Source organism: Cnephaeus nilssonii (assembly GCF_951640355.1).
Source record: "Cnephaeus nilssonii genome assembly, chromosome: 6".
Lineage (NCBI taxonomy): Eukaryota > Metazoa > Chordata > Mammalia > Chiroptera > Vespertilionidae > Cnephaeus > Cnephaeus nilssonii.
Window position 1 is genome coordinate 75,000,059 of NC_137077.1, and position 26,875 is coordinate 75,026,933.

Below are 26,875 nucleotides of genomic sequence, written 5' to 3' on the forward strand. Positions count from 1 at the left end.
AGCACTTGTATACTCTTCTTAAAGTAATTTATAATCATATGCCAACTTGCAAATCCAGGGAAATATAGAGTAGATGAATACTTGCTAATTTCTATGTACCTCATGCCTTAATTATTAACTTGTTAGGTTCAGGGTGAGGCCACTCCAATAATCTGTACATTGCTTTAGCATTTGTCCCAGAGCAAAATTTAATATATAATATATAATCATGATAAGTATGATTAAACCAATTAAGATTAGCTTCTCCACCTTTTAACATAGACATTAACCTACTCTTTTACTGGTTTTGGTCTTTCACAGAATTTTGATAGAAGTAACTTCTTCTCAGTTACAGGTTAAATACATTTAAAAATATTTCCATATGTTAAATACTAGAGGCCTGGTACATGAAATTCATGCACTGGTGGGGGCTGTACCTCAGCCCAGCCTGTACCCTCTCCAATCTGGGACCCCTTGGGGGATGTCCGACTGCTGGTTTAGGCCTGATCCCACAAGAATCCTAAACTGGCAGTTGGACATCTCTCTCAAAATCTGGGACTGCTGGCTCCCAACCACTTGCCTGCCTGCCTGCCTGATTGCCCCTAACCACTTCTGCCTGCCAGCCTGATCACCTGCTAACCACACCCCTGCCAGCCTGATCAACACCTAACTGCTCCCCTGCTGGCCTGATCACCTTCAACTGCCCTCCCCTGCTAGTCCAGTCGCCTCTAACTGCCCTCCCTTGCTGGCCTGGTCGCCCTCAAATGCCTTCCCCTGCCAGCCCGGTAGCCCCTAACTGCCCTCCCCTGCAGGCCTGGTCTCCCCAACTGCCCTACCTCCCCTGCATGCCCAGTCACCCCCAACTGCCATTCCCTGCAGGCCCAGTCGCCCCCAACTGCCCTCCCTTGCTGGCCTGGTCACCCCTAACTGTCCTCCCCTGCCAGCCATCTTGTGATGGCCGTCTTATACCACATGGGGGCAGCCATCTTGTAACCACATGGGGGCGGCCATCTTGTGTGAGGGTGTGATGGTCAATTTGCATATCACCTCTTTATTATATAGGATTATATCAATTTTCAGAAGTAAAGAAAGTTAGGCCATTCTGCAACTAACCAGGCTATTAAAAATTTTTTAGAATAACTTAACCTTTTGCACTCGGATGTCGAGTGTGACTCGACATGGTTAGCATTGGTAGCAGCTCTTTTTATACTCTTTGAATGTATCAATAATTTGAAATATAAAAAAATCCAAATAAATAAGTTTGTATGAAAAGAAACTCCAGTTTTTTTTTGTTTTGTTTTGTTTTGTTTTGTTTTTAATATATTTTATTGATTTTTTACAGAGAAGAAGAGATAGGGATAGAGAGTCAGAAACATCGATGAGAGAGAAACATCGATCAGCTGCCTCCTGCACACCCCCCACTGGGGATGTGCCCGCAACCAAGGTACATGCCCTTGACTGGAATCGAACCCGGGACCCTTCAGTCTGCAGGCCGACGCTCTATCCACTGAGCCAAACCGGTTTCGGCGAAACTCCAGATTTTTATTCTACTGCCGCGCTTTGTAAAATCTGGGGTATTTAAAAAATTAAATCCCGAGTAGAATAAAGGAATCAAGAAAAAAGCAAGCAAGTGCAAAGGGTTAAATTGTCCAATAAAACATGAATTATTGTGCAAATTTCATGTAGAATATTAACCTAGTTTGTTAATACAGAGGTATTAATCAGTTTTACTCTCTCAAGTGGTACTAGAATTTACCCCATGCTCAACACTCTTGCAAAAAGTTGTCCTTAGCTGTAGGGGGACTTGGCTCAAAAATATGCTTATTTAAGTAAAAATGTATGACAGTCTGGGATATGTCACTACCATTACTAAAATAAAGTAACTATAACTCTGATTTTATTTTTCTAAGAAAAAAGACTATACATTATAAATGTCTGTATGAATATACTATATATTATATACAATTATGCTGTACATAAAGAGTAGGAGACTTCTGGGATATCATAAATCAGTGGTTCTCAACCTTTCTAATGTCATGACCCTTTAATACAGTTCCTCATGTTGTGGTGTCCCCCAACCATAAAATTATTTTCATTGCTACTTCATAACTGTAATTTTGATACTGTTAATGAATCATAATGTAAATATCTGTGTTTTCCGATGGTCTTAGGCTCTACAGCAGTGGTTCTCAACCTGTGGGTCGAAAACACAGATATTTACATTATGATTCATTAACAGTATCAAAATTACAGTTATGAAGTAGCAATGAAAATAATTTTATGGTTGGGTTCACCACATGAGGAACTGTATTAAAGGATCGCGGCATTAAAAATGTTGAGAACCACTGTCATAAATGTATCTCTTCAGCTCATGAGTATTGTATACAACCTATAAAGATATTTGGACTCAGATTAATGACTAGTTTCTAACTTGTGCACTTACACACTTTAATTAGGCTCATAGTTGGGGCCCAACCTTATCAATTTCATTAATTCTGATATGCCAAGGTTAGATCATGCATGGTTGGGGCCTAACCTTCTAAATCTCATTAATTCTGATATGACAAGGTTGTCTATAATATGTCCAATTTGCATGGACATGTCCTAAACACTTGGAAAGAGCTGTGAATGAAGAATTCAAAGCCTATACAGGCAGTCCTCGGGTTACATCAGAGATCTGTTCCTAAGGCGTGATGTAACTCAATTTTCGCCATAAGTCAGAACCCACCTACATAAGCACCTACGTCATTCACATGGAGCACATACACAGCAGGAATGAAGTGAAGCAGTAAAAAAAAAATTAAAAGAAAGATAACAATTTCTGACCTTTATTTGTGGTAAATAAATAATATAAAACATAAAGCACATATGTACATACATCTAAATGACAGAACTTTTTTTTAATAAATACTGTAAATGGGAGATGGTGATGTAACCACGAAACAATGTAAGTCAATTCCGACATAACCCGAAGACTGCCTGTATTTACATCCTGAGATAAAAAATTCAGCAAGAATAATCATGCTTTACTTTAGATACAGTACTCAGGTTCATTATTGAAATCTAAACTCCATTTAGATGGCACCCCAAAAAGGCAGGAAAAGTCAGGGTGATAGAAAAGACCTGAATGCTGCAGGTCAAAACCCAGGGCTGGAATCATCTATACAGTGGTGCCCTGACAGGTGATCTTCCTTGGTTCCTTGGCCAACCTTAGCAAATGTCTCTCAGTTTAAAATAATAATAATAATCCCATATAATAGCAGGGTAATATGCAAATTGACCCTAATGGCAAAACGATCAGAACAACCATTCGACCAATCACTATGAGGCGCACTGACCACTTCTCCGTCCCTTTCCCCAGCCAGCAGGCTCCGATCGCCCGATGGCAAACAGGGAACCAGGGGTGGGGCCAGCTGTGGGCAGCTGGGGAAGACAGCCCTGATCGCAGGCAAGGCCTAGGGACCATACCCGTGCGGAATTTCATGCGCCGGACCTCTAGTAATAATAATAATAACAATAAAAGACCTGAAAGGAAGCCTGAATGAGCTTTAGAAATTCGGCCAAAGTTGTCCAGCATAGTTGTAGCATATGAGAAAAAGACTGACAACATTTGGTGGCCAGGTGATGCCAATGCACAGGCCACAGTAGCTGACAGCACATGTGCAGACCAGGCTTAGGGCAGAATGCAGGCAAGTGAGAGCACATGTGCAGAGAAGTGGCCTTTACCTCTTGATTATACTCTCAGATACAGAACCCAAATTTGTCCACCTTAAATCCTGGCAAATTATTTCCCTCTTCCTTGCTCTCACTCTGTTTTCCTCCTTTTACATCCTTTCTCTCTCTGCCTCTTCTTCCTATGAGGCATTATGAATACCCAGAACATTTGTTGATCACGTGTTCTGCGTGTTTAGTGATTTCCCTTGGACCAAATGGTATAAGTTGAATACTGGCTTTACTACTTTGTATAGTGTCTATCAGTGGGAGAGATACTTAACTTTTAAAGTCAGGGTTTCCAAGGCTGTAAACTAGCTATAATAACACATACCTAAGTGTGTTCTTGTGAAGATTATATTTACACATATTATTTGAAAATAATGGGTAATTAAATAAAATTTATTAATTTCATTTATATGTCATTTTTATTATTCTTTCGCATTTTTCTAAACATTATTGCTATTTTCTGATTTTTCTCCTGTCTTCTACTTTTACTTCCCCCATAATTATTTTATGTATATTACTTACGTGTCTGTCACAGAAAGAGGGACAGATAATTCTCAATAGCAATCATAATTATATTTTATTTTAAAGCCCAACCACAGAGCCATACTTAGTTAATAGACACGTTCAGTTTCCAGAGTAGAATATGTAAAGCTAGTTTTCGTTACTCATTTCCTGAGCATCATCTCATGTTGATATCATTTATAGCAAGGTTATCAATGTAATTTACACATCCTCCTCTACTTACAGGAACATCAAAGGTAGTAGAGAGAACTTATCCAAGGTCAAAAAGGACTTTAAAACTACCTGGGAGAAATTTTCTTCATGAGTTGAAAAGAAGCTATTCTGGAGCTTCTTCCAATGCACATCAAAGGGATATTTCCTGCTAATGGAGCTATTTTGACTCATAAAATCTCAAATTAAAGCTAATTACATGATCTGAGGAACCACCTAAAATGTAATTCTATAAATATTTAATCCAGTATTATATTTACATCCTTATAAAATTTAAAATGGTATAATACTAACAATTAAGGCCTGTTACAAAATATACACAATGTCAGATATAAATAGAAATGATCTCTTGAGCTGTTTGAGTCACCTTGCAGTATGTCTAGTAGAATGGTCAGAGCACTGCAAACAATAATGAAATTAATAAAACTGGAATCGTGTACTGAACACTATGTTCTTGGCAGGAATTAAGGTGATGCTATCATAAAGGACACCTGCTTCCAGAAATTCAATTGGAAGACTCTATTGCATTATTTCCCTAAGAAGAAAAAAGCATTTTAGAATACATGCATTATTTTGGGAATTGTTGGGGTGGGAGTTTAGGGTGGGCAGAGATTTTGAAGTGATCAATATGTCAAAACATTCTTTATCATCTAAAAACTTTTTCCTTTTTGATTCGGTAAAATGTAATCATTTTATGCTACATTACCTTCAGTCATAGGGGTGGAGACAAATTAGTAATCAATCTAGTTTTATCTATTAGAAAAGATATTAATTTATAAGGGTTCCTTTTTGCCCTTCAGTCTTATGTCATGTGCTTGAAAGCAGGTAATTGGCATTATCAGTGATTAGACAAGGGTCATTAAGCTTCATGACAGTCTTTAAAAATGGTTCATTTTGATCATTGAAAGACTGTCACTATCCTAGGACAGTATTGACATCATGATTGTTTTTCAAAATATTGTTACTACAAACAAGTAATCGTATTCCTGTGTCGCACATGGGATGTATCTACTAATAGCTGTCAGCATCACAACCTACAGAAAATTTAGAGCTTAATTTGTCTAAGTTTAGAAAAATATTAAATACTATGTAGTGAAAATGGACCCCTTTTATCTATTCTGACAATAATGCTAAATTAATGATCAAAGATACCATATAACATCCACATATTAAATCCTTTAAAGTTTTCCTTGGAATTTCAATTATTTTCATATATTGCCCTCTTGTGGCCATATCTAATGCTACTAATAACAAAATGACAATGTTTCTTTTTATTTTTCTATTAGTAAATCATTTTAGGGTTTATTAATATTTTAACATTCACTTTTTAATATTTCAATATGAAATCCTCATGACTAGTGTTCAATGTGAATTGTAAGCAAAACCTTTATTTCTGAAAATTCAATATTGATTCCAATATAATTATTAAAGAAATACTATAAAAAGAGAATGTAGGCTCACTATGGTTATTTATTAAGTTTTAGGCCATGGACATTCATTGACCCATAAAACCAACATAATGATTTAATTTTTTAAAAAATGAAGTTCTAGAGCCCCCTTTAATATAATTTTTAGCATAAAGAGAAATTTTAGGATATAATATTAATATTGAGTATTAGAAAAGAACTAGTATTAGTATTAGAAGTGGCTTTCTTTTTGGTTACCTAACATACTTAGTAAACTAAGCTCTTTTATTTTCAAAGATTGTTTAAGAAATAAAACAAATACAATCATACAACTCAGCTGTTAAAAGTTATTGACCCTGAGCTATTTAAGTTTCGTAGGCCTCGCTTTCCTCATTTGTAAAATGAGAAGTTTGAGCCAGGTGATCTTAGTATCCATTTTAGATGTGTCCTATTAGTAAGAACTAACAATTAATTGCTCCATTCTTGTTTTTACTTTCTGTACCTGATTTCTAGAATGTAAATCAAAAGATCCACTTAAGTCCTCTGTTATTGAAGTTCTGCCTCCTCGTCACATTAGCAAGTTTCAGAAGTAGTTCTTTTTAGAGCACAGGGACACAGTGACACATGATGTTCGTAGTCCTCTGTTGTTTTCAGTGTAAGAATAGCAAGGAGGGAGGGGACCCAGAGCCAACAGAATGGAAGAAAACGACCACAAGCAGAGAGCTGCTGAGTAAGCTCCCCTGGGTAAACTAAATTAGTTGACCTTTCTACCTCTTCCAGAGAGATATATGCCAAGAAGAAAGGTAAAGCAAGCTCTGTAGTCATCATCACAATAATAAATTAGATCATGCCAGCTTTGTAAACGTTTATGTATCTTAGATCTGAGGATATATATTTTTTTATTTTATACTGTAGTGATTACATTAATAAATTTTACATTGATTTGGGTAAGCTTTCACAGTCTGATTTAACTAGATAGCCACTTAAAATATAGGAGTCATATAAAATACAGGGTTGTGCAAAAGTAGGTTTACAGTTTTTGATATGGAAAATAATACAATAATTAATAAATAATACAAGAATAAACTTTCGCATACTCACAACTGTAAACCTACTTTTGCCCCATCCTGTATGTTATAGATGAAAAGTCTTTAACATTAAAAATAACTAGTTAGTCACTACATTTATTCAATAAGTCAATGATTATTTTTTTCAACAGCTGCAAACTCTGTTTTTTTTCTGTTGTTGTTGTTGTTTTGTTTTGTTTTTTGGTGTGTTTTTGTAGTTGTTATTTTTGCCTGGACCTCGCATCATGTATCTCATCTATTCCCTCTATATGGTCTGCATTCACCCCTCTCTGCCATATAGTCAGGGTTCTCATTAACTTAAGCAACAAAAAAGAATGTATAAAAAGGGTACTTAATAGCTCATAGAACCACCAAAAATCGGAGGCACCTGCCACCTGAAAAATACCAAGAGAAGGTTTGGGAGTAACTGGGATCACACCAAACATTGAACTTCCACTCCCGGAACCATCAGATGAGGACACTGCTGTCACAGAACATTGAATGCCACTAAATGGGCAGTTTCCACTGGGCTCCAGATGTCCTCTCTAGGATCTAGGTCACTGTTGCTCCTACAGAATAAATATTGCTGCTTCTGGTGAGCCACCAGAAAGGATTCTTGTGATAGGCTGGATAATGGCTGCCCCAAAATGTCCATATCTCAATGACTGAAATGGGTGAATATGTTGCCTCACGTGACAAAAGGGCTTTACAGATATGATTAATTTAAGAATCTTGAAATGGAAAGATTATTCTGGGTCATTCAGTAGTCCAAAATGCAATCACATACATCCTTAAAAGAGGGAGTTGGAGTGCAAGGGTATGAGAGTGATTTGAACACTGTTGGCTTGGAGATGGAGAAAGGGGCCGTGAGCCAAGGAATGCAGGTGGACTCTAAACACTAGAAAAAAAAAAAAAAAGATTCTCCCTTAAAACTTCCAGAAAGGAATGCAGACTGGCTGACACCTTGATTTTAGCTCAGTGAGACCAATTTCAGACTTTTGACGTCTAGAAAAGTAAGATAATGATATCTTTTTAATGTTTTAACTTACCAAATTTGTGGTAATTTGTTACAGTAGTAGAAAATATATAATTATATGTTTAATTCCCCAATTGCAGATGCTAATTTGATCACCTTTCAATTCCAACCCTGGTTGGGTACATCAGACTTGCCAGGTCCAGGAATACATCCACTGCGCACTCACAGTGAAGGATACTTACAACTCAATAGGAATAATAATAATAATAATAATAATAAATAATAATCCAATTTAAAAATGGGTGAAGGACCTGAATAGACATTTTTTCCAAAGAAGATATCTACATGGCCAACATAGAAAAGTATTTAACATGACTAACCATCAGGAAAATGATGATTAACTATTAGGAAAATGCAAATTAAAATCACATATTAATTTCAATGCTATTATCAATATTTACTCTAAAATGCACATTTCTAGTTATTTATATAAATGCATTTAGAATATAAAGTTTGGATTATATAATTAAACTTGTCAATGTTGTATGGTAAAAAATCATGTTCACTTAAAAGTGATACTAAATTCTGAACCCTAGGTTTAAAATAAAATTCTTATTGAATGAATAACTGGCCTTCTGAAAAAGATTCTTTCTGTATCCAGTTCCTTTGGCTAATGCTCTACCCCACCTAACCAAAGATCTGATGATGTGTTAAAATGAAGAGAAAATAATTGACAATTTGATATCTATATATATATAAAAGCCTAAGCGAAAGTCCAACCATTTGACTGTCTGACCGTTAACTATGATGCGCAATGACCACCAGGGGGCAGACGCTCCGACCAGTAGCTATGATGCACACTGACCACCAGGGGGCAGACACTCAATGCAGGAGCTGCCAAGCTGTAGTGACTTGGCAGCTGAGGTTCTCGGGTGACACACCTGGACCCAGAGAGGAGGGAGCCCAATTCCTGGGTGTGTCACCTGAGAACTGCCCTCTTGCAATCTGGGACCCCTCGGGGGATGTCGGAGAGCAGGTTTTGGCCTGATCCCTGCAGGCCAGGCCAAAGGATCTCACCGGTGCACGAATCCATGCACTAGGCCTCTAGTAAAATTATAAAATGGTTTGGTAAAAATACTGAGGCAAAAGGCAAATTTCAAAATTAAGGTTTTCATTCTTTATCAGCTTTTTTCTGGTAATAAATACAGATCTAGCTCATGAATTGCTTAGTCTTAAATTTGGAAGATACCATCCAACCAAGTTACAACATAATTATCACACATGTACTATTCAGTGTTTATGCTTATGTGAACACTTTCATCCCAATATTGCTTTACAGTGACTCCTAAGCATGTAAGCCATATAGAATTGTGTTGAAGAGTAAAGCCTTCATTCCCAACAGACCTAATTTCCAGTTTTGGCTCTAACCTGTTGTAGGTACAATCTCCAAACAAGTCCCTTCATGTGCAAAATAGTAGGAATCATAGAACTTACCTCATATGTTAGTAATGTGACTTAGAGGCATGACATAATGCCTCAGTGACTTGGCACATTATCTGGCACAAAATAACTACTCAGTGCATGTTAGTGGCTAACATCAGTAATGATAAGCCAAGGGCAAGTCAAATGTGTACTGAGTGAATATTATTTGTGTCCATTCTTAAGGACACATACTATATTCACTTAGTTCACAGGTTTCTACTACTGTAAACCATTAAAATGTACAAAAGTAGGTGTTTATAATAAATTTCACTATATGTGTGTGTAACTATCTATAACTAGAGGTTCGATGCACGAAATTCATGCAAGGGCCTTGGCCCCGGCACCCGCCCGCTGCGGCTGTGGCCAGGGGCCTCTGCCGCCTCTGCCTCGGCCTTGGCCCGCCGCGGCTTTGTCCAGAAGGAAGGATGTCTGGAAGGATGTCCAGTCTAATTAGCATATCACGCTTTTAATAAAAGCGTAATATGCTAATTAGACTGGATGACCTTCCAGACAAAGCCGGGGCTGAGAGGGAAGCCCAGGTCCCGAGTGCCTGCCATTGGCTGGAGGGAAGCCCGGGTTCTGGGTGCCAGAGGGAAGCTGATGCCAGCAGCCGGGGGAAGGAAGGCATACTCTTGCATGAATTTCGTGCACCGGGCCTCTAGTCTATATATATATATATATATATATATATATATATATATATATATATATATATTAATATATACATATATATGTATATATATTAATATATATATTAATATATATATACATATATATGTATATATATTAATATATATATACATATATATATATATATCCCAAATATTATCATATATCTGGAAGTGTTCAAGTGTATATTGCAATAAGATAGTAAAAAATGCAAAAATATCAAATGAAGGCATTGCAAAAATACAATTGGTAGATGGAAAGGAAAACACTACATTGGTGTGAAATTCTTCGCTATTTCATTTTTGCTCTTTTCTTTGCCTGTTTCATTCTCTTGCTTTATCATTGGCTTGCTTTAACTGATCATAGGAATTACATAGTAAGTTTAAATTCTCACCTGCCACAGAAATTAGAAAGGAAATATTCAAGCTGCAAATGCAGCTCCTTTTAGTCTCTGAGGCAAAGAGAAGCAAGGTAGGTTGTAGTCAGTGGGTCCCATTTTTACAGACACACCTATCTCTGTGCCCTGCAGGCCTCTATGGCCCTGGTTGTTCTGAACTGCTGCATTCTTCCTTTCCGGTCCCAGCCACATGGGCCCTGGACAACCAATAGGTCTTTATCCAAGTTCTTGGCATTCTGATCTTCAGTGGTTCTGGAGACCTAACTGGACTCTCGTTTTTTTTCTGACTAGGAAGCGTAATGATTCCTTACACTGCGTGAAGAACTCTAAATATATTTACGTGGTTTATCATAGTTTATAAGGATGACAACTCTTTTGAGATAGTTAATGTATCAATGAGAAAAACTAAGTCTTGCAGAGGTTAGAAAAATGTATTCTGATTACATATCTCTTAAGTAATGAATGTGGTGTTTGTCTGACTTCAAAATTTGGGGTGTTTCTATTTGTAATATATCACCCTTCTGTCTTAACAGAATTACTAGTATAGGAAAAGAGAACACTTTCCAATTTCATACATTTGGAGCACATCTGGGATCTCTCTCTCTCATATTTTTTGTTTGATTGTTTTTAATGTAAGAGATTTTAAAAATGACGTCCAGAATGGCTTAGGATGATTAGATGGGAAAAGGCTTATTTCCCCTTAAAATATTTAATAAACCAAACACTGCAGTGATGTGCTATGTACTGGGTTAGGTACAGCAGATTTGATGATACATTTCTCATTGTCCCCACCTTTCAGTTTCTGACAGCCTTATGGAGATGGATATGTAAAAAACTCTAATACAATGTGATACAGGATATTCTGGAGCTTACCTGGAAACTCAGGTTAGAGAAACAGTGCTGTAATCCTGTAGTCACGACTAGTTAGTTAGTTAGTTCAGTGGTTGGCAAACCGCAGCTGGCGAGCCACACGCGGCTCTTTGGCCCCTTGAGTGTTCTAACGCCACTTCTTCAAAATAGACTCGCCCAGGCCGAAAACCAACTTCTGCGCATGGGCCACGAAGTTTCAATCGCACTGTATGTGCGTGCCCGCACGTGGTATTTTGTGGAAGAGCCACACTCAAGGGGCCAAAGAGCCGCATGTGGCTCGTGAGCCGTGGTTTGCCAACCACTGAGTTAGTTAGCCAGCTAGCTAGCTAGCTAGTTTGTTTGTTTTTTCCAGGACAGAAAAAAAAATGCTTGCAGGGATTTCCCAGAGGTGGTGACTTTTAAATTCATTTTTGAAAGCTAAAAAGGAGCTTGCCAGGAAAGAAGGATATGGTAAATACAGGAATAGAGCATTTCAGGGCAGAAGAATTTTATGAGTGAAATAAAGAAATCACACATTTATTCAGATAAAAATTATATAATTGAATGTAAGAAGATAATGAGAAATGGAAACATTAAACAAGATAGGAGAGTATAAAATTAGCCATAATCCCTCATCAGGATGATATCTAAGGTAATTTTATTTTTCCTTTGTGTAGGAAAAAGCTAATAGAGAGATTGTTTATATTTTTATTAGGAACTCAGGAAAATACAAGGCAAAAATGAGAGAATGCTGGACTCTGGAAAAGTTTGGAAGTAAAAAAATCTACTTAATGGTACTGTCTGTGTTAAGCTGCTGTTCACTTCAAAATATAAGCAAAATGTTATTATTTTATTATTTCAGTAAAGCTGAAATATGTCCTGTCACACCAAATATGGGTGCAAAATAAAAATTGGAGATGCTTTTATTTCTAGAAATGTCTGTAACCTTTGCAATAGCAAGTTTTGTTCTCATAAGCTGCTCTCTATAAACTGTTGATTTGAAGGTTGGCATCTTTTTTATAACTTACAATACAAAGGTATAGCAAAGGTTTAAAGTTGTGGATAAGGCCAAAGCCTTTATTCTTTCTTTGAATGTTCCTGCTTACAACTGAATAGTCCCATTTTTCATAAACCAGGATTAATTTGGTAAGCTTACTCTGTGGGATGAAAATAAATGGTTAGGCTCTGTATTCTTTAGAGCAGGGGGCACATTTCTGGCCTTCAGGTGAATTAATGAAGTGGCCCAGTCCAATTGTAATTGTGCTGTTGACCAGAGCTGGCAAGGCTGTTAATAACTTTATGAAATTGAGTCAATCTCATGTCTTACACATTAATTCTCCATGGTTCCTTCCCCTGGAGGATTTTTCATTACCCTCTTGTGAAGAAAAGTGGATTACCATTTTTCCTTGAAGGAACATGCTGCGCATTATAGTACAATTTTCATAGACAATGCTTGTCATCATAATTAGGTTTGAGAACCACATTAGACAGTGTAATAACTTTTGTTTCAACCATTAAACATAATTTTGAAAACCCAAGAGGAGAAGGAAAGCCTATTTTTTTTATCTTTCTTTTTTTTCTTTCTTCCTGATATTCTAAGTTTCCTTCTTTTATCATTTCCTTTCCATTTAGAGAATTTTCTTTTGACATTCTTTTGGAGTAGGTCTCTGGGTGCCAAATTCTCTTATGTTGCTCTCAAATGAGAATGTAGTAATTATCCCTTGCATTTTAAAGGATATTTTCACTGGATATAAGAGTTTGTGTTGATAGTTCTTTTCTTTCTGCACTTCCAAAGTTTTTGATAAAATTCTAGTCATTTGGATTGGTTTTCTCCTATAGGTAATGTATCATTTCTCTCTGGTTGCTTTTAAGCTTTTTTTTCTTTGTCTTTAGAAATTTGACTATGATGTGTCTTGGTGAGGACTTGCTTAAATTTATCCCATTTGGGATTTGCTCAAAAATGAAAAAAATTCAGCCACTATTTCTAAGAATACTTTTCCAGTTCACCCTCTTTCGCCTTTTCTTCTTGGACTCGACATAAATAAAAGATATTTTGTTTCAGTTCCATATGTGTATGAGACTGTTTACTTTGTTTTACAGTTTATTTACTCTTTGTCTTTCAGATTAGGTAATCTCTATTATTTTTTTAGGTTTTTAAAATAACATTTATTTTTTAAAGTTAACATGTGTATATAATGGGAAACTGAAAAACACAAGAAGCGAAGAACAAAATCATCCATAATCACAAGCATTTTACAGATTGACGTGTCCTTCTGAGTCCCCTGTGTGTATCTTCACAACTAAGCTTCCATTTTTATGTAATTAAGGTCATACATGTATGTTTCAGGCTTTTTCACATAAGATGGATATTTACTATTTTAAAGTCCCAAAGCTATTTTTGTCGCCAGCTTCAATGATTCTTTCCTCTGCCTTCTTCATTCTGGTATTGAGCTCAGCCATTGAGTTTTTATTTTTGTTTATATACATTTTAGTTCCAAAATTTCCATTTGGTTCCCTTTATAGCTTTGATCACTTTATTGAAACTCTCATTTTCTCCTGTATATATTTTTTACTTATTCATCTTTTTATTATTCTATTTTATTGAATTTATTTAGAAGAAACTGATTAATAAAATTACAGATTTCAGTTGCACAATTCTACAACACATTATCTGTATATTGTATTGTGTGTTCACTACCCCAAGTCACATCTTAGTCCATCCCCATTTGCCCTCCCCCATACTCTATTCCACCTCTCTCCACCCAGCAATCACTACACTGTTGTCCATATCCTTGAGTTCTCTTTTTTTTTTTCTTTTTGCTCAATCTTTCCACCCACCCCAGGCCCCGACCCCAGCAGCTGTCAGCCTGCTCTCTATGACTCTGTCTCTATTTAGCTTTTTAATTCATTTTGTTCATGAGATTCTACATATGAGTAAATTGTACTGTGCTTGTCTTTCTCTGACTGGCTTATTTCACTTAGCACCATGCTCTCCAGGTCTATCCAGGCTGTTGCAAAGGTGTAGTTTAAAGATTAAATTGATGGAAATTGGAGATTAAATTGATGAAAGTTGGCTATGGAAGTATGTTTCAGGAAAAGGAAGATTTAAGAATGATATTCAAGTTCTGAACTGGAGCACCTATCTTGGTATTTGACCAAGTGTCACCCCAACAAATTCAATAAAAAATAAAACAATAAAAAATAAAAATAAATAAATAAAATATAAGTTACAGGAGAAAAAATGAGGGTAACACTGAATTTGTACTTCAAGTGCTTATATGACACCCAAGTTATAAAGTGGATCTAGAACTCAGGAAAACACAATAAGTAGAGGTTTCTGTATATTAAAAGATAAATTTATCTTTATAATGACAGATCATTTTTATAGCTATATTTGCAGTTGCAAGTTTGGATGATTTTATGTAGAGAGATAAGTAGTAAACTATGGATGAATCTTTGAGCATTGTTTGTTTAGTTGATTTTATACACATAAGATCTATGTAGCATGATAATCATTTTATAAATCTGAGTCTCTATACAAAGGTTTCTTAAAGTTCCATATTTAATATAGTAAAATGGAGATAGCAATTCCAGTATTCTCTTTTATGCCTTAAATTTTTTTTCCCACTTTAATGTTTTTTTTTGGAGACTCCTTTCCATGTTTCTTCTCTAGTTTCCTGTCGCTGGTCTCTTATCTCCTTTCAAGGAAATACTTGTTACTAAGGGAATTGTCAAAGCCCTTAGTGTTTCAAATATGAAAGCCAACAATCCTGTTCATCACTCAATATCTGCCTCATGAAGAAACAAAATATAACTACAAAAGCAATAACAACTACCAGATGAGTAGTGTAGGAGTATGTTTGACTGGTACAAATGTCCCGAACTTTTTTTCCTATTAAAACATGTTCCTCTGGATCCAATTTCCAAATACCACCTGCAACAAAAACAAGATTCGGAGCATCTCTGGCAAAAAGAAAATAGAATCTACAATAGAGCATTCACTCACAAGACTTGAAATATTCCCACTATATCAAAATATGGCCTGCAGCTGGAAAAATAAAATACAATCACCCACATCCCCTGCCACCTTCAGCATGACTGAACCACACATGTTCCCCTTAACCACACTTATAAAGACTGTCTACTCAGTTGAAAAATTTGGTTTTCCTAAGTCAGCAATAAGATATAATATGCAGTCAAACATCTTCTACTGAAATGTTTTTTTAACTTAAACTAAGAGTTAAAATATATGTGTTTCACATATCGGTTGTAAAAAAATTTCTTAACTGATGAACAAGAACATCCTTCAGATAATATATGCTAAGAAAATGTCTACTAAACAGAACTGAAAAATTTTATAATTCATAAAGAATTCACACTAATTTCATAATATTCAATCATAAAACCGAGGCTCACATTGCTGATAATATGGGCAATCCTCTGTCCTGTGGTAAACCATTAAAAAGAAATGAATGTCAGGTTGCTTTTGAAGGAACCAGATGATTCTATGGTGTCCCATCTCAGTGGTAATTAATTATAATCAATGTTAGTTACCTGATAGTGCTAAGTATATATTGCTAATAGTTTTTGTTGTGTTTTTTTAAATAATTGAGTTTAGAGGAAGCTTAGCTATGATTAATGATCCTTGAATGTGAACATGATTACATATAAATATACCTGTATATATAATAAAGGTGTAATATGAAAATCGACCGAATGACCGAACAGCAGAACGACCATCAGAACGACCTTCTGGACAACCATGCTATGATATGCACTGGTGCCAGGCCAGCCAAGGCGGGTGTGATGAGATTGGTCAGGGGGGCTCCGTGATCAATCACCCTGCAGAGGGAGGTCCAGGCTACCTGGCCGGCGGCACTGCAGCAGGTGTGGGGAGCCTCCCTCTGTGAAGCCATGATCACAGAGCCCCGCAATCAATCGCCCCACAGAGGGAGGCCCAGGCCACCCAGCTGGCAGCGCTGCGGTGTGTGGGCGGGGCCTCCTCTATGGGGCAATCAATCTGGGGCCCCCGTGATTGATCACCCCACAGAGAGAGCCCCAGGCCACTGGCTAGCAACGCTGTGGTTGGTGTGTGAGGCCAGCCAGCAATCACCCTGCAGAAGGAGGCCCAGGCTAGCCAAGCGATTGCACCCCATTCCTGTCGCCCACAGAGGGAGATGACCACTGGTGGGGGAGCGGGGACAGCACCACACAGATGGCAAGCAGTGGCAGCAGCAGAAGTGGGGCCAGCTGCCAGCAGCCAGGGGAAGGGAAGCCCCAATAGGCCCTGATCGCTGGCCAGGCCTAGGGACCCTACCCCAGGGGTCCCGGATTGTGAGAAGGTGCAGGCTGGGCTGAGGGACACCCTACCCTATGCACGAATTTCATGCATTGGGCCTCTAGTATGGTTATTTAAATTTAATGTTTATATAATATTAGGTTTATAATAAAATTTTGGAATTGTATTTATATTATGGCTCTTGTATCTATTTTTTATTCAATTAAAATATTCCTTAAACTGTTATTTTTTGCCTACACCATACTTCAGGCTGAGACCATTAAGCACAGAAAGCAGAGGATGTATGAAACAAGCTTTTACAAAGGAATAGAATTCTAACAGTTGGTGATTATGATAATGATTGGAAACAGAATGAGCAAAAATTTAGTGCCAGAAAAGCAAACAATAACAAAAATTCCATATCCTATATAATAAAAGGCTAATATACAAATCGACCAAACGGCGGAACAACCGTTCGCTATGATGCACACTGACCACCAGTGGGCAAATGCTCAATGCAGGAGCTGCCCCCTGGTGGTCAGTGCACTTCTACAGGGGGAGTGCCACTCAGCCAAAAGCCCTGAGCTGGACTCATAGCTGGCGAACGCAGCGGCAGTGGCGGGAGCCTCTCCTGCCTCCGCGGCAGTGCTAAGGATGTCTGACTGATGGCTTAGGCCTGCTAAGTCACCAGTTGGCTCCCGGACTGCGAGAGGGCGCAGGTCAGGCTGCAGGACCCCCCGCCCCAAGTGCATGAATTTTGTGCACCAGGCCTCTAGTTATCTTACATATTTGATTAAACATGCCAAATTAATCAGTTTTGGCTACCTGCTCTTTTTCTTGCACAGATTTTTGCTCTAAATTTCATTCATGCCCATGGTTTTCAGTATCTCTATATAGACATCTCTCCCTGTGATATTCACCTAACAGTCCAGTTTTAAATTTTCAATGCCCCAACAAATATTTGCATTGTCTATATAATCAAACCTTGTCCAAAACAGAATTACTTTCAAATGAGTTTTCCTTCTGAGATATATTTTTGTTGTACGCAGAATATTATTCAGACTACTACTAAGAAAAATGTGAATTCTATAAATAATAAACTATTTGACAGTTTTGAGCCCTTACCATAGCATGCATACAGTTATGCACTTTATTTGCAGGATTTTATTTAATTCTCTCAATAACCTAATAGGTAGTTGTTATAATTTTCAGGGTTTTTTGTTTGTTTGTTTGTTTGTTTTGTTGTTGTTTTGTCAAGGAAGAAACAAATGGGAACTTACAGAAAAAAAAAAAAATGACATACCTAAGGCCAGTTTTTGGAGACAGGAATTGGTGGTAAAATTAAATGGACTTTTAATCCAGATCAACATTACTGCAAATCGTGTCTGTGTGTGTGTGTGTGTGTGTGTGTGTGTGTGTGTGTCTCACCTGAGAATATTTTTTCCATTGAGTTTTACAGAGAGTGGAAGGGAGGAAGTGAGAGACACATCGGTCGGTTGCCTCCCGCACACACCCCAGCCAAGGATAGAACTTGCAACCCTTCTGTGTGCAGGCTGATGCTCTAACCACTGAACCATGCCAGCCAGGCATCATTACTGCAAATCTTAACGCATAAATTATGTTGCTTCTCATAAACTAAGTCACCTAGTTCACACAATTTAAGTTTATTCTTCTCCCTTCTTCATTTATTTCTGTGATTCCCGGTTCTATTGATTATAATCTCACAGAGTATACCATTTCCATTTCCATGGCTAAATTCTGGTTGTGATAGATTACAAAAGTGACCACAATTCTTTGCAGATTCACCCATGAACAAGTGGAGTACAACTACCCAGTCCTTGAATCTGGCTGGCTGGCTTGTGAAGCACAGAATTTTCCAGAAATTAAGTTGTATGACTTCTGAATTAAAGCCTTAAGAGACAGTTTATACTCCTATGCTCTCTTTTGAGACCTCTGCCAACTGGCCAAGCCTGCTGCAGGATGAGAGGTCACACGAGATGCACCATTCCTGCTGAACCATTTAAACCAGCCAGCACCCTTGATCTAACCACTGACCAAAGTCATATGAACAAACCCCGCCAAGCTCACCTGAACATACTAGGAGCACACATCAGCAGAGCTGCCTGGTAGAGCTCATCCCAAATTGCCGCCCCACAGAATTCAAGTCTAGCTAAATAAATGTTTACTGTTTTAAAACCCTAAGAGTCAGGGGTGTTGTTATGCATCAAAGTGTAGTCTATTTACTTATGAAAACTCTGCTCTAGTCAAACTGGTCTACTTACTATTCACCCAATCTTATACTTGCATAATGTATTTCAAACTTTTGTATTATTTTCTTATAATAATGTCATATGGATTAAACTCATTGACATATTTTACCTTCTGATAAGACATTATGGCAGTTACCCTAAGCTTGCTATTTCAAATATTATATATATATATATATATATATATATATATATATATATATATATATATATAATTGTATGTGTATATATATATATACACAAACACATATATACATACATACATGTATATATTCACAAATCATTTTATAAGACTAACATGACAATTGCATATATCACTAAGAATTAAAAAGATGCAACCAAAAAGGTAGAAAAATAGAAGGTGAGCTGTAGTTATACAGAATTATCCTATATAATCCTATATAATAAAAGGCTAATATGCAAATAGACCGAACAATGGAACAACCGAACAACTGGTCGCTATGACATGCACTGACCACCAGGAGGCATGCGCTGGACATGGCGGGCGTCATTTGGCGCGATGGTGGAGCAGCTGAGTGGGGGCGCCAGACCAAGGCGAGGCGCTGGTCGCTCTCATCAGGGCAAGCCTCTGGTGGTTACTGAAAATTCTTTGCTCCCGTGCGCTGTGGTCCTGTCCGGCACTTCACCCACTGCCAGCACTGGAGCCACCGCTTGCACCCACTGCCAGCCCCAATCGCTCAGCGCCATCAGCGGGTGTGAGCAGCAGCTGCTGGCCCCAAAAGCCTCTCAGGGCTTCCCCACCTCCCCCTGCTCCTGAGGGGTGATCAGGGCTGGCAGCCGCCGTTCGTACCCACTGCCAGCGATGGCCACACTCACACCCGCTGCTGGCGCCGGCCCTGCTCGCACCCACAGCCAGCGCTGGAGCTGCCGCTCGTACCCGCTGCCAGTGCCCGGCGCCAGTCCCGATCACTTGGTGCTGTCAACAGGTGTGAGCAGCAGCTGCTGGCCCCGATTGCCCCCGAGGGCTTCTCCACCTCCCCCTGCTTCTGAGGGGTGATAGGGCAGCAGTCACCGCTCACACCCGCTGACGGCGCTAGCCCTGCTCACACCCACTACTGGTGCCAGCCCCAATAGCTCCTCGCCAACAGCAGGTGCAAGCAGGGCCGGCGCCATCAGTGCATGGGATTGGCAGCAGCAGGAGCGGGGCTGCCGGAAGACAGGGGACCAGGGGCTGCGGCGGGAGGGGCTGGGCGGGGGCTCAGAGGATGGGCCAAGACCCACCCCTGTGCCCACCACAGACTCATGGCCCACAGTTCCTTTCAAGGTGCACGAATTCATGCACGGGGCCCCTAGTAATTTATAATTTCTATATAGAATTATATAAGAATTTATATAGGTTTCTCTAGCCAGCTAGTGTGTCTCAGTTGGTTAGAGCATCATTCCATGCAGTGAAGGGTCATGGGTTCAATCCCTGGTCAAGGCACATACCCAGGTTGTGGGTTCGAACCTTGGTCAGGGCATGTGCAGGAGGCAACAGATCAATGTTTCTTACATTGATGTTTCTCTTTCTCACCATCTTTCTCTCCCTTCCTCTCTCTCTAAAATCAATGAAAGAAAACATATCCCCTGGTGAGGATTGGGGAAAAAAAAGAAACCTCATAGTTATAGCCTTCTGATCCTTCGATTTTCTACAAGACTTTCCTGGGAATCTGGCAATGATGATGTTAATAATAACTGCAAACATATTCAGCTCCTTATATGTGCCAGACACTGTACTAAGACTTTATATACATTTGTTTACTTGATTCTTGAAACACACATACCCAAATTATTTAAAATGTCACTATAAAAAAACAGCATGCTATCATTCAGCTCTCTATTCAGATTGGCTAAAAAAGCAAATAAATTATTGATTTTAAATTTATTCAAATACTTTATTTCCACATGTCATCTCTCTGGACAGGTTTCCAGTAAATATACCATATGGAAGATATCAATCTAAAAACTGAAATATAAACATCAAAGATCCCCCAATGACAAAATACATGCCCAGGTTCCTGTCCTAAAGCTTCTATTAGTTATCCTGTATGATTTCTGAAAATCATGCAAAGTCCAATAAATCTGTCATCTTTAGTTCTTTGGAGTCATACTTTTATTAGATGCAATAAATTATTCATGAACACAGCCATAAGTACAAGGTTCATTTGAATTATATTTAGTTATAAGAATAGAGAGATAAATATTACTAAAGCCCAATAATCCTGGTGGGTATAATAACCTGAGCTGAGGCTCTTGGAGGAAAGATAAGGACATGAAGGCTGTATGGTGTCATGTGAGACGGTTTCTACAAGAAGGAATGACTGGTTGGGAGTCACCTGAGTGTAGGGTTACCGGAAGCAAAACTTCAAATTTGTTACTTACCCTTTATAATTCACTGTTGTGTATGACGATGCAAAGGTACATTTATAAATTATATTTATCAATTAAACTTAGAGAAACAAGAAACAAAGAACAGAATCTGGATACATAAAGATTGCAACAAACTGGAAGAATCAAAGCCAGATTGCTTAACCTCATTGGAGGTAATTGCCCAACTCGAACATGTTAGAAGAATCTGGGGGAAATCTGGCTCAAGAAAATTCCATCTTTAAACAATAAACAATTACAAAAGCAAACAAGATAAACATATTTCAATATAGAACCATGATATAATTTGTTATTGAAAAGTAGTATGGTAATTTAGCATTCCAAAATATAACTACGGTGTTTAATTTTGCAAGATGAAGAAACCTACATTTTTCTTATATTTGGGAGGAGGACTACTTTCTAGCTCTGGGCTCCCCAGTGTAAGAGGAATATCAGCAAACTTTAGTCCAACCTTTAAAAGTTAGTTGGGATGAAGCAATGTAAAATATGGAACTTTAAAAAGAAATAGAAACCATTTAACCATAAAGATGTTAAGATTTTTTTTCACATTAAATTCCATGAAACACTAGATGCATTTATTATCTGCTGTTTAAAACATAAGACTCTAGAAAAAAGTGAGTATTTTCTTTAAGCAGACAATAGTATATGTTGTGCATTGTTTTATTATGATAACAAAATTTACTTTTGATAAATAATTTATTCCCCAGTATAAGACAATGAAGCATTGCTATATTCTAATGTCTGACAATTGATCAAAAACTAGTCAGACAAATAGGAATGATGTTTCTATGAATATTTAGCCTACCATTGGTCATACATAAGTAGGTGGACACACTAAATACACCCGCAGTTTTGGTTTCCATTTCTTAAAATTTTATTTTATTGTTTAAAGTATTACAAATAGTAGTACATATGTCTTCTCTTTTTTCCCCATTGACCTTCCTCTAGCCTCCCCTACCCCTCAGCACATGCCCTCACCCTCTGCCCCCCGCCCCCCTAGTGTCTTGCATCCATTGGTAATACTTATAAGCATGCAGGTTAAGAAAGGCTATTTTTTTTTAAATTAGGTAATAGTAATAATTTATTAAAATGCTAATTATTATTCTATACCAAAAATTATTTTTAACATAATGTTTATATAAAAGTAATAATTAAAACTTACAATTTTATAGGGAATTTTTATTGTTTCATAAAATAAGAAAAAAACTAACATGATTAGACAATAAAAATTATAATTCTATATTCCTGTTTTGTATCTTTCTTAGGAAAAGGTATGATGTTTTCCATCTACACTAATAATTTGATATAGTATAAATTAAAAGTATTTTAAAATGAATTATTATTCCTCTAAGATTCCAGTCTTCCATTTCATACAAACATGTATTCCCACAAGGTGGTGCTCTTTATTTAAAAATCATAGCAGAAAGCAGTTTTGTTCTATATTTGATGACATGATAGCATCAGCATATCGTAAATGATCAAATGATTACTGAAAGTGCTATGTCACTTAAATTTTATCTTTATTGGTCATGCCATTTCACTTATTGGGTTACAGTTAGTATTTATTTTTTAAATGCCAAATGTACAAATAAGTTTTGGTAGCAATACAGTCACTGAAAATATAGAAGTTTTCAAAATGCAGTGCTAAAATCTAAATAGGAAAATGCATCCTATTTATAAGTAAAAACATGGAATAAAAGATAGTAGGAAGATGAGCTTGTCTGGGAGAGTTGTTCTTTGGAAACAGGGAAAGTAGAAGAGCACAGAACGAAGGAAATAAAACTAAAGGAAGAAGAAATAATGACAGTGATTTTTATCCACCATTTCTTTCAAGGATATAATTTCCTGAGTATGAAAAGGGAAGACTGAGTCTGCTATTTCTTCAACATTCTATGTTCCCTCAAGTCTCAGAATTTGCATCTCACCTACCTGAAGCCCATGCTAATATTCAAAATTTTACATTATTTGGTTCATATCACCTCTCAGCACAAGCCAAAGAGTTCATCTAGTAACCAACCAAAATAGAATATATTCTTCTTTTATGTAATACTGGAAAAAAATAAATTAGATGAGCAGACTGGAAAAAATAAATTACATGAGCAGTGCTTATTTCAACACTTAGGATATAGAACATGTTGAGAGATCATTGTTCCCATGCTAACAATGAAAAAGAACCAGGTAATCTAAAAAACATAATTTTTTATTTAATAGTCAGAGAGCTGAAGATGCAAGATATCCAGACGACCCATGTTTCCAAGGTGACAAGCCCATCTGAGGAAAGACAGGATACACAATCTGTTTAATTATTGGCAAGATATGGTGTGGGAACCCGCCCATTGTCTTCGCCAGCAGAGAGGTGTGGACAAGGAACCCAGAAGGCTGGAGACCTTGAGCTCTGGCAAGGGTCAGAGCCATACATACCTACTGTCTAGTTGAGACAAAGGTAGCTGAAGCAACTTCCACCTTTTAGTCTTATGTAAATCCTTGCTGATAGGTTATCACTGAGCTGTTACTGGAATTGCCTGCCTAAGGGCTATGGGTGTATCCCAAACCTGAATAAAAGGGATGGCAAGGCCCGAGCAAGGCAGAGTCCTTCCTTGGGCTTCCACCTGGCCCCAATTTCCAAATTATTATTTCTTGTCTTGTCTCTTTCACCCGAACCTGAACCCTGAACCTGAACCCTGAACCACGTGGGACGTGGGCCACTCGCAATATGGGATACAACTGGAAGCAGCCATAAAAGCAGGTAAGAAATTAACCTCACATTTTAACAAATTACTTAAAGCTTCGTGTGGGCTTTTATGAGATCAGACTTCCTGGGAGCTCCTTGACCAAGGGACGTCTACAGCTCTTTTGAAAGTTGGGCTCACCTACTGCGTGGGGGCCGGCATGAAAAGAGAAAAAGATACCTGCCACTGGGGTAAGGGCAAGAATTCTTCCAGCATCAAACACCTGGTCCTGCTTTGATAAGAAATGCCATCTGTCTGTAAGAGAGGAAGGAACCCTTCCATAAATCCCAGGAAAAAGGTTGGCTGCCACTACGGAGGGCACAGAGAATCCTCTCACCGCTTAGTCCCAAGCAAAGGTCAGCTTGGGACTAAGGGCTGAGAGGATTGACTGTGGGAGTGGAATAGAAATCCACCTCCTCTAACTAGAACTCATAATAGGTAAAAAAAAAAAAAAAAGTCTGCCATTAGGAGAGGAGTGAAACCCAGGGCGCTGCAATGATGTATATAAGAGGTCTATTGTGGGAGAAGGGCTTGTGGAAACACCCACTGATTCCAGACAGAGAGCAGCTGCTTTGGAAGGAAGGTAGAAACCTCCAAATCCACTGGTGAAGGCCAGGAAAATGGAGAAAGGCCAAGCCCTGAGGCTTGGTGCACAGAGCCAGCTTAAGACGGAAGCTGAAGAAGGAGAACTATGAAGTCCTAGTCTCCTCTTCGCCTGACTCCTACCACGAGCCTGGCACTGAGTAACAAGCGACAGTAGTCTATTGCTACAGGAAGCACAAGAAAGCACAGAGTTGTCCCCACCCCTTTCAGAAGGCATGCAGGGTGGAACAGGAACACTTAGACAAATCCTCCAGTATTTTAAAACTCATACAAAATACAACATAGGTGCAGTTCAAAAATAGAGGAATTTTAAGCTTGTGTTGCACTAAAAGTGTCCTTAAAGCCAAAATCACACTCAACTACTAACTACCAACTCAACCCCCTAAATTAATGGCCAGATAAAGACAAGTGACCATTTATGAAATAATTTACCTCAGTTTTTCCCCCACACAATGTTTGGTATTTAATCATAATTGCAAGATAGAGAAAAAGAAAAAAGAAGAATCAGACACAGAGAAATGCACGTTGTTCAAATGATGGAACTTTCAGAAAGAAATGAACTAACTCACAGTTCTGGAGGCCAGAAGTCTGAAACCAAGTTGTCGGGCAGGTTTGGTTCTTTCTGGAAACTCTGAGAGAGAACCTGTTCCATGTGTCTCCCCAGCCTCTGGTGGTCCTTAGCAATCTTTGGTGCTGTTTGGCATGTGAGTGACTCCAATATGTCTCCATGTTCACATTGCGTTCTCCTCTGAATATCTCTCCTGTCCTACGCTTTTCTTATGAAGACATTTGGTCATTGGATTTAAAGCCCAAATCCAGGATGATTTGATCTCAAGATCTTAAATGAATTATATCTATAGGGACTGTATTTTCAAATAAGGTCACATTCCAAGATTCTGGATAAACATGAATTTGGGGTGCACACCGTTTAACTCACTACACTCCTCGTGTTATGACATTTGCCTAAATTATTTGTCATCTCCTCTCCAAATGGCTTATCTTTTTGAAGTCACTTCCTCAGAGAGAGCCTCCTTGACCTTGTCTTCCACTCTTAATAATAGTTCCCCATTGTTTCTTCACACCAAATGTGTATACCTTCAATGGCTTATTTTATTACTTTCATTTTTTTTCCAGTAGGATATGATAATAGATATAGATATATAAAGAATAAATTTCTAAACATAAAAGAAAACACATAGTAACATATGTGTGTGTGTGTATACACACCACACACTCTGTGTGATCACTTAAGAACATAGTGATTTAACTTTGTCATGGCATGTACTCAAAGGAAGTTAGCAAGTACCCAAGCGAAGTATTTAAGGAATGGAGAAAAATAACAAAATCACCTGAAGAATGAAGAGTACAAGTGAGGAAGAAAAGAAAATGAACAGAAACATCCGTAAATATAAATAGGTATTGATGATAAAATATGAGAAAACAACGGAAAGGGAAAAGGAATGCACAAGGCAATGGCACTTTGTATTATACGAGCTGTTGAGAAAAAAATCCACTGTCCTAAAAAATTAAATATAAAGCTGCCAGTCTTTTATTTGGAGTGTAAGGATTATAGAGTTCTCTGATAGGATGAACATTGTATCTATAGAGACTGTATTTTCAAATAAGGTCACATTCCAAGATTCGGGATAAACATGAATTTGGAGTGCACACCATTTACCTCACTACACCTGGCCAGAGGCAAAAGCATCTCAAGAAGTGAAAAGGAAGGAAAGCAGTCCTCTCAGCCATTCCTGTAACTCCAACCTGGACAGCAAAGAGGATAGTTAATGACTGGCTATGGATACCCTGCTTGATATGATATCTAAATAAAAACCTTCATACCTAACAAAACCTGTATTTTTATAGTTACATTTTAGAAATACAGTGCAGTTTAAATCCTTAGAAAATCTTCAACATTAATATTAGTGAAACTTATTTTCAAGTATCTTCTGCAATCTTTCTCACTATATCTTAAAAATGGAAATCCTTTATATCCAAATACATACTTAAAATTTTTTAATAGCATTAAAATATGTGCACCTAATGCCTTGACAAATTTAGAATTATATTTCTTAAGGGCTAGAACATGGCATTTTTCCTGTGTTTCTTATGACATCCAACATCATCTAGTTTCTATAAGCAATCAGGATGGCTGTATAATCCAATCCAAAGAGTTTATTAGTGCTTCAAAAGAAATTGGTCCATAAGAATTTTAAAGGGAAAAGGAGGGAGAGTGGAAGGAAGGAAGGGCAGAAAGAAGGGCAAAAGAAAGGAAGGTAGGAAGGGCGTCTTAGCATATGATCCAGGATATCAACAAGGATATTACCAAGTAG

At 37.9% G+C, this 26,875-nt stretch overlaps 1 protein-coding gene across 2 annotated transcripts in view; it reads right to left on the reverse strand.

Annotated features, from left to right (window-relative positions):
• The window catches only part of PPFIA2 (PTPRF interacting protein alpha 2), a 452,551-nt gene that overhangs the window by 320,748 nt on the left and 104,928 nt on the right, over window positions 1-26,875 (reverse strand). The window lies entirely within an intron of this gene.